Source organism: Lathamus discolor, chromosome 11, assembly GCF_037157495.1.
Source record: "Lathamus discolor isolate bLatDis1 chromosome 11, bLatDis1.hap1, whole genome shotgun sequence".
In the NCBI taxonomy this organism is placed as follows: Eukaryota; Metazoa; Chordata; class Aves; order Psittaciformes; family Psittacidae; genus Lathamus; species Lathamus discolor.
In genome coordinates this window covers 10,734,944-10,744,933 of record NC_088894.1, presented here as the reverse complement: position 1 = coordinate 10,744,933, position 9,990 = coordinate 10,734,944, and positions in this window count along the sequence as shown.

The window sequence follows — 9,990 nt, the reverse complement described above, 5'->3', positions numbered from 1 at the left end:
GGTGAAGCGATGCTCTACAGTTCCGAAAGAAAAAGTTTAATATTTTTAATTCTCTTTTGTATTAATATGCTCATCTCTTCTAATCCTGAACATTTTACCCTTATCATTTCCTTGGAATTAATTCAGAACTTAGGAATGTGGCGTTTGCCTTGCCTGCTGTTTACAAGTCTCCCTACATAACTGAACTGTTGCATCTCAGAGCTCATTTGTAACAACTCTACTAACTCAGCTCTTGGCCTTTCATAAGGGGAGGCTTCAACTATGACATCTGTGTCACTTTGCAAATGCCTAGGAAAAAAGATGTGAATGCAGAACCTATCAAGGTCACTTTCAGCATCTGAATAATCAAGATTTGACCCAAGGTCCAAGAAGTGTTGCTTGTTGAATTGCATTTCTCCATGGTTTCACTTCTGGGAAATAACCTTAGTGCAACAGACAGCAGATTTCAAGTTAGCAAATGTCATACCCATGCCAAGTACTCTTATATTTTCAAGAGCTACACTTTGACACTATCAGATGTCTCCCTGAGCCATGATTAAGGCATTTAATTAATAACATTGAATAAAAAGAAAGAAACTGATCTCCCCTAATTTTTTCCATCTTTGAAGTATCAGTTACCACAGTGAGCAGAGCATCTTTTCTGTTTACGGGATTTATAGATTTGGATATTTAAAATATATATCAGAATATGTAAATTGCTCATATGGAAAGTTACATATTGAAGACCAGTTGCAAACATAAATCCCCAGTTTGTGCTCAGAAGTGTTCATTGCTGGTATGAATGGATTCTCTCATGTGCCCTGTACTTTTAGAAATTACTTGAATAAAACCCATTGGAAAAGCAAACATTGAAATGAGCTACACAGACCATGATACAGATACAAAAATACAGAGGTATCTGTCTTAGTAGCCATTGTTGCTGTCTCTTCATGGAAAGAAGCAGTGGACAAACAGATTTCTAAATAGCCTAATGCAAAAAGAAAAAGAAATCATCTGCTTAAGATTTTCATATTAGCCTCCTCACATTCCTTTTTCTCAGTATGGTTATATAGATATCAAGTGGTACTTTCCTTGCATGATGCTGATGAGGAAAGGGTTATGTCTTAAGAAATAAAACTCCTCTCCACTGACCATACCGAAATACAGATTTTTATATTTGTTTTTAAACAGGGTGTTAATAAACCTCCCGTAGTTTTACTTCGTGGTACTGGAAGACCGATAACTGGCCTACTTATGCCATCTTCTGGATAATTACAGAACTGTCTTTATGCAGGAAAAGCCTCTATCAAGAAACATTAATGATTATCAGTGCCTTGAAATAATTTGCTAATTGAATCCCTGAAGTAGTTTTCTTTCTTATTTTATAGAATTTAGAACAACCCAAAGCCTACTGAATTATTAACGATGTATCATGTTAGGCTATTATGAATAATCAGTGGATTGTACAAAAAAGATCTTTGTAAGTGTGGTCTCAGCAATACTGAGATATTTATTGAAGTTTTGTTTTATAGAAGAGTATTTTTTTATACAGATATCCTACTAATGCGAGCCCCATTTTCTCATCAAAAGACTGGGTTTTCATCTCTTGGGAATAACCGGAAAGAAGGAATAGATGATAATCATGTTGCATAATATGTTGCTGGAGATAACTGCGCTGTTTGACACTGTCACTGTTCTGATGCCAGTGGTAGAAGAAAGTGCAAATAGCAGATGATGTTCTATGAGCTTTCTGGAGATATTTGCTATTCTATTTACTCATGTAATGTGGAGGATTGGCTTGTCGAAAAAGGTCAAAAGGTCACGCTCCCATCAACGAGCTGAAACAAGACATCTGTGTAGAACATGGTGCAAACCTCTCACGCCAGATAATGAGGAAATGAAGGACACCGGCAAACAGCAACATACTATGACCAATCACAGCCAAGGCCACTAAGTGATAAGTGCATGAGAAGGAGGATGGTGGGGGGGTGCATGGTGTAGCTGCAAAAATGTAGAAGCTATAAACCAATGATCTTGTAACATGTAAAAGCTATAAGCCAATGATCTCTCTGTAACCAAACTATAAACATGCAAGCAAGGTATATAAGTATCCATCTGCTTAGCAATAAATGAGACTTGTCGGTCATCATCGGATGAGCTCGTCTCCCGGCGATTCCCACAATGTAATCCTTCTTGCTAAATCTCACATTGGGTAATTACATCTCTCTAGGGGACAGGGAAAAAGGCTGAAGGGCCTCCACTGTCTTCTGTAGCATCTGCTTGCTTTATTTGCTAGAGTACAGAATGGTTATCCTGCAAACTAGGGGTTACTGCAGCATCCTCAGCAAGAGAGAGCAGACACATGCACAGCAGAAGAAATGTAAAAGTTTATCCTTCAGAGTAAAACACATTGCATGAGTTTGAGTTTCAGTTCACGCCTCATAGGGCAACTGGAAATAGTGGACTCCTAGCATAAATGTTAATAAAACAAAGTGGACATATAAATACTAAATATTCAAGTTTTTCAAATGCCTTCTGGTTTTGAGAAATGCAATGGTCCCTAAAAAATGTGCACTCAGGATACAATTAAGTCATTATAGAAGACATTGTAAATTATGCTATTCTCGACATCAGAAAGCATCCTGCTCAGATGTAGGTCAATGCACTGTCTCGCCAACAGGGTGAGCAGAGGTGAGTGGATGTTTCCATTCTGAATACTTCCCATCACTTTTGAAACTTATGAAATAATAGCAGTGTGGAGAACAGGAATGGCCCAAGGAAGCCATGCTACAGCATCTGCTTGCCTGAGCTTTTCATGTGTCTTTGCTCACTTTTCCCCAATCACCGGCTTTCCCATCCAGGTGCAATTATGGGCTAAAATGGAAAGCCACATTGGAATGGCATAGTTGTGAACTTAGTCTTCAGCATCTGCACATGCTAAGAAAGAGAAAGCCCACTTTCAGTTTCTTTGAAGGTGATAGTGGCTTTTGAACTGAGTTAAGAAACTCGCAACTACCACAAATGCTACAATACCTGTTCCCTGCTTGCTCTCCAAAAACCTTAAGAGAAGTCTCCAGCTTGGGCTGTGGTATTTTTTAAAACCCTAATCCAACACTCTGTTACTAAGCATTTAATTATTAGGATTGTGAAATATGAGAACACCCAAGGCATTCATAGAAGGAACTAATTATAGCCCACTCAGCATGTGGTTTACCCTTCACTTATAAAATCTCTTGTCATTTATTTGTCCTTTAAATGACTTCTTGTAAGACCCTTATCAAGACAAATGGATCTTCCAGAAGGGAGAAAATGACCCCAAACTGGCACAGAAAGATTTGATTAAAAATCATACTCCTTCTGTGGCAGCCCAAAGATCCCGAGGGATCTGCCATTGCACAGCAGTGGAGAGGAGAGAGCACACAGGGAAAATGCTTTCTGTCTGAGACCGATTTTATTGCTAACGTGCTGACATCCACTCTCTGTAAGACTACCCTGTGATCAGTATCTCTTGTTTCCTTTAAACCTCAGTGTCAGAAGTTTGGTTCCAGTGTGATTAATTCCCCCTTTACTGATTTTGTGTCATTTACTTTTAAGTAAGATTTTTATAAATGAGGCAAAACAAAGACAGAGATGAAGATTGTGCGGAGATAAACATTTGTGCTGCTGGGTCTCCCACTGACTTGGGCACAGCAGGAGCCAGCAGTAATGGGGATTCACAGGCATCATGATTAGACCTCTCACTGTGAACAGGTAATTGAAAGACTATAGCCTATCACCAGCACTTACAAAACAGCGAGCCATGGAGGTACTTAGTTTAAAGCAGACCTTGAAAAAAACAGAGGCTTTACACTTTCCCTCTGTCATGCATGGGCAAAGCATAAGCTGGGGATACAAATAACATCTATGTGCGTTTGTGCAGACAGCACTCCTCTGACACCAGTGCTGGTACTGTCCCCTGAGCCATGGCTGTTCATGTGTGGTCTGTGGGCCATGCACAAGTTGTCTGCACCAGACAGAGGGGCCTTGGGAAGAAATGTGGCAAGTTGCCTTGACCAAATGTCCTGTTCCTCAGCCTCAGTTCGCTGCAAGGCACTGGCCACAAAGGGGTATGTATAAGGCAGAGATCTCACATTAACCTTCATGTGAAGGTTTGAAAGCTCCCTCAGTGGGTGGTTCACTGGCGTCCTCACTGGGGACAGGGTTAACAGGGGTTTGAGACTCAAAGTCTGATTGGGATATCATCATAAAATCCAGTGTGCTGTATGGCACAAGTAAACATGCTGCCACCAGGCACTTTTGTCCATCTCCTGATGCATGTAGACATGTAGATGCCATAAAGAGCCCTTTACAGACTAGTTCCCTGCAACAGTGTATTTAAAAGTGTGATTGATGCAAATGTATGAAATAGGTGAGAAATGCTGATTTACACCTCATTTTCACTACTTAGCAATCATTGTGTCCCATGAAAGCCTTTAAAGAAACCTTTGTGACTGTAGTAATTTTAGTAGTGGAGGTGTACCTCATTGGCCTGAGCCTCCCTTCTGCGGAACTCCACTTAAAAGTTACTGGTGTCTCAAGCAGATGTTTCTAGTTTTTAAGACAATGGGAGGTTAATAAACTAGTTTAGGTTTCCTTCACTCCCATTTGAGAAGAAATGTCAACTCAGAGCTTATGCCCATATGGTGAAAGAAGTGTCATATGGAGACAAATACCTACAACACTAGACTTTCTGGGTCCTCTGTTGAGTTTTGCTGTTGTCCAGACACCCCCAGTCAATGTGTGGTGGATTAACTGTCCATGTTTTGGCATCAGGGATCATAATAGCTTTCAGCAGCCTGAGTGGGTTTTTAGGTGTTTATAGCATTGTCCTGGGTTCAGCAGTAGCAGTCAGTTTTTCTCCTTCTTAGTAGCTGGTGCAAGCTCTTGTGTTTTGACTTTCAGCCTGGGAACAGTGCTGATAACACCGATGGTTTTAGTTGTTGCTCAGTAATGTTCACTCTGACCAAGGACTTTGTGAGCCTCATGCTCTGCCAGGGACGAGGGGAGGCCGGGAGGAAGCAGAGACAGGACACCTGACCCAAGCTGGCCAAAGAGGTATTCCATACCACAGCACGGCATGCCCAGGGAGGTAACAGAGTTACCCGGAAGGGCACGGCCTCTCTTCGGGGTGGGGGGGTAGGTCAAACTCTTTCGGTGGTGGTATTGTATTCTCTTCCCTTGTTATTTTCTCTTATCATTATTATCATTGGCGGTAGCAGCAGTGATTTGTGTTATACCTTAGTTACTGGGCTGTTCTTATCTCAACCCATGGGAGTTACATTCTCTTGATTCTCCTCCCCATCCCTCAGGGAGCAGGGAGGGGAAGGGGTGGAAGGAAAGAAAGAGGGAGAAAAAGGGGGGGGAGTGAGTGAACGAGCTGTGTGGCTCAGTTTAAACCACAACAAGCATGCTTTGTCATTCCTACATAAAAGTACTCATTCCTATTTAAAGGCACATAAAATATTAGAGCAATCATTTAAATGAACTGAACACATCATTATGCACTTCCATGATATATACAGCTGCTGTAGTTAGCTGAAAGATCAATGAAAAATGTGATCATTAACAGGAGTTCAAGTGTCACATCACCAGATTTGTGACTGCAAATGCTTAGTGAGAAAAAAAAGGAATACTTTTTGTCCAGGTAATTGCATAAATGACAGGGCTTGACAGGAAATACGAATAGAATTATTGCAATGCCAAAAGGGGATTCTGAAAATCTAGATCCGTTCTGCAAGCCTCTTTTTGATGATGGGAGCTGACTTATGATTTCTGTGCATCAGTCCCTTATCTGTAAAATGAAGGGTTTAATTTGTTACTTCCATCACTGTTTGCTCTGAGACTGTATGTACTACAGATTTTGTACTGGTTTGATATGACCATAGCAGAGTGTGTATTCTCCAGGTATGGCCAAAAGAACGCTGTAAAAAGCTGCTGCAAAGGTCAACATAATAATATTGTGAAAGGCAAGATACACACAGAGCACAACTGCTAAGTGCCATTCTTTAGTTTGCTGCAAGCTCCCTGTGTGACCGGTCAACCCAGGAGCTCTTGCAGCCTGAATTTCTGCTTTTTAAAGTGTAAACACATCTTGCAGTGATGCTGGGAAGCTGTATTAGCTCACTGTGTATAGGTCTTCTTGAAGACACTGAGATAATGACTGTTGCTATCTGTATGGGCACATCGTAGATGACTGTAAGACCCTCCAATGAACATCCTCGTTTGCTCTACAATAGCTTTTCCTTAAAACAGTTCTTTTTTTCCCTATGCAAGAGAGAGTCAGCTTTCTCTGGCATTAGCAACTGTGGGCCCGACCATATCTACTGTTTTGGTGTTTATAAACGTGGTGCGCTATAGGCCCGATACAAGCTTAGACAAAAAATGAACACACAGAATACTTTTACTATTATTTTTAATCTTCCCTAATTTTCAGAAGAAACAGCAAAACATGGCACAGTTTGAACCTTACAAAATATGGTTATAGTCTGCAATAAAATTGTTATTAGCAGTGCTGCTACATCCCTGACCTGACTTGAAGTCTTCCATCTGGAATTAGAAGTCAAGGCCAGTTTATCAGAGTAGTGATTTGTTGTGCAAACAGATCCTGTTGCTGGTATTTAGGAAAACTTATCTGCCTGCCACTCAGTCAACTTCTTTTATCACACTTGGTTTAAGTTTCCAGCCTTGAATTACTAGTTAATAATATCGGAGCAAAAGTGTAATTTATTAAGTAAATTTTGAAACAGAAAACCAGTACCTTAGATACCAGACTTAGTGCTTGCCTTAGGCAAAGCATTTTTCTTTTAGCACAGAACTGTAATAGAACAGAAGTAAGATTTGTGACTAATTCCATCTCGTATTGCATGTATAACTTACCTAATAGCTGAACACTGTCTTCTGAGCTATTCTTTCCTCATTCACATATTGTAACCCCGATAGCCATCGTGCTATAACTGAGCATAGGTCAACTGCACACATTCAGACATGTACAAACCACAGAATTTAAAAGTAACAGATCTGTGGTTCCCATATGGGGAAATCTGATGCCATCCTCTATTATTTCATCTGTTTTATGAATGGTGCTTGAGGAAATAGGAGAATTTTCTCATCATGGTCACTTGTAACAAATTTAGAGAATTCAAATTTATTCAAGTTCAAATTTATTTGAATGAAAGGAATAACCATATCTTGTCCTCTATCAACAATTTCTTAGCTTTTAGATTATTTATAATAATCTAAATCTATTTATAATAAATCTAAATCTATTTATAATGATCTTTTAGATTATTATTTACAATAATCTAAATAGTGTGATAATACTAACAGCCACCAGATGCCAGCATAAGCTCGCAAACACTAAATAAATGCCTGGTTTATGCTAGAAGGCAAGGATGGTGCAGACATCCCCGGTCTTCATGTGGTTACAGTCACACTAAGAGTGGAAGTGCACTTTGAGTTTCAGTGTCCTATGGGAATTAAAGATCTGATCATCAAATCTGATCCACACAGAAGTGTACTATCATTAATCTTGGATTTAAAGAGACCACTGGAGAAAGGAGTGTTTCGCTGGCCCAGCCGGCTTATTTCCATACAGAACTTAGGAATTTCTAGTCTAGTAGACCTGTTTTTTTCTGTTGCATACTAAATAAAGTATCCTTAATACCAGAACTTACGTTTGTTTAAGTCTGCTCAGAATATGCCATCATCTCTGCAGAGCAGAGTGGACCTTCCAGGCACATCATGCTCTTGGCTGACAATTGTAACGCTTCTTTGATGTGGTCTGAAAGAGTAGCTGAAGCCATCACAGCTTCCCAGTTTTGCAACTCTTTTTTCCTATTCTTAAAAGCCAGCTTGACAAAGGAGGGATTCAACATTCATCTCTTATCTGACCTAGTATTTTGTCCACTGTCTGGATGATGTAATCAAGGTGTCTTACTCAGAATGTCTCATTACTGTACAGGTCATCCTGGAAGCCAGATACAGTATCTCAGGTTTGACCAGCATAAAGTTACCTACTAACATTTCTTTCCGATACAAATATTCATAGAACCATAGAATAGTTAGGGTTGGAAAGGACCTCAAGATCATCCAGTTCCAACCCCCCTGCCATAGGCAGGGACACCTCACACTAAACCATCCCACCCAAGGCTTCATCCAACCTGGCCTTGAACACTGCCAGGGATGGAGCACTCACAACCTCCCTGGGCAACCCATTCCAGTGCCTCACCACCCTAACAGGAAAGAATTTCCTCCTTAGATCCAATCTAAACTTCCCCTGTTTAAGTTTTAACCCGTTACCCCTTGTCCTGTCACTACAGTCCCTGACGAAGAGTCCCTCCCCAGCATCCCCATAGGCCCCCTTCAGGTACTGGAAGGCTGCTATGAGGTCTCCACACAGCCTTCTCTTCTCCAGGCTGAACAGCCCCAACTTCCTCAGCCTGTCTTCATACGGGAGGTGCTCCAGTCCCCTGATCATCCTCGTGGCCTCCTCTGGACTTGTTCCAACAGTTCCATGTCCTTTTTATGTTGAGGACACCAGAACTGCAAATAAGTCCAATTATCTTTCTGTTACACCAATTTACCTTATGCTGCCTTCTCCAGTTACATTCCAGCTTATTCTGGAGCTTATTCTGGAACTTATTCAGGGACTCTGAAGCTTATTCAGGGACTGTTTCTTCTTCTGAGTACATACTCTCTGTGTACATGGAGTCCTCAACTGTAGGCATTCTTTATAATTTCCAGTAGTTAAATACGTTTCTTTCTCTAAATTTATTGCATTCCTTTTCATTAATTGCATCAAACATGACAACAGAACTTTATAATGTCTACTCACACAGGTAATCCTAGCTCCTAACTATTGTCTTAAGAATTGTGGAATTGGGTTCTTACATACTAGTTTACATTTTCTTTGTCTGCTGTAACACAGAGGTTGAGTTTCCTAGTGGTCATGATGTACTTATGAACAGGGCACATGGCAGTCACCTACTGACGTAGACCAAAATTTCCTCCAGGCATTCTTTACAACAAACACAGACATTCTGTAGAGAATAGAGCTCAAACCCCTTCTGGATGTCTTGTCTTAAAGTGCAGTTTTCAGTTTAATGAGAAAATCTGTTGCCAGAAGGAACCTTGTGAAAAAAAAAAACCAAAACAACAAAAAAAGGTGATTATGAGAACTGTGGCTACCGAGAAAACATTGATACGTTGTCTAGGGGAAATTTAGCTTCACATAAACATATTGATCCAGTTTTGACAGAGTTGTATTAAATTGTATCTATCACTGGAACAACCCAGTTCAGGACCATGAAACCCACATAAATACTCATGGAAATACACTGAGTTACTGTGGGGGATCATTAAATTAGCACGGTCAACACTACGCACCAGTGTGATCCATCAGGCATGAACACCCTGGTGTCCCTAGTGAGAGAGCCTGGAAACCTGCTTCCAGGAGACCTGAGCCTAGTACTGTGGGACAAAGGAGCCACCATTCTCATAGGCACCTTACGGGGACCGATGGTGTCTTCCGTGCAGCCAGAGCCCTCGTCCCTGTGGGAAGCCAAAACATTCTGATTGTAAAATACTTGTGCGATAAACTCACAGAAGAGTTTCGTAATGCTTGATATTAGGATTACAAGAATAGGAAAGCAAAGGGATTTTCAGCAACAGGAAATGCCTTTTTTTTTCCTCTCTCCATTAATTTTCATCTTGATTAGTCTCATCTGAATATATGAACACACAGTGTGTGAAATTAAGTTAAACATACTTATCCACGTATACTAGCAGCATGGATATGCGGCTCTCTGCAAGCACATGTCCTGTTCTTTGGATCATGTTCTAAGTGTCCTGGAGATTACAATAGAGAGTGTGAAACTCATTGATTAGTGCATTTAAAAGAGAAGGTATAAATACGTAGAAGTAAGTTTTTCCTGTTATTTTCACCTATTATGATGCCTTAACACAGCCATTACA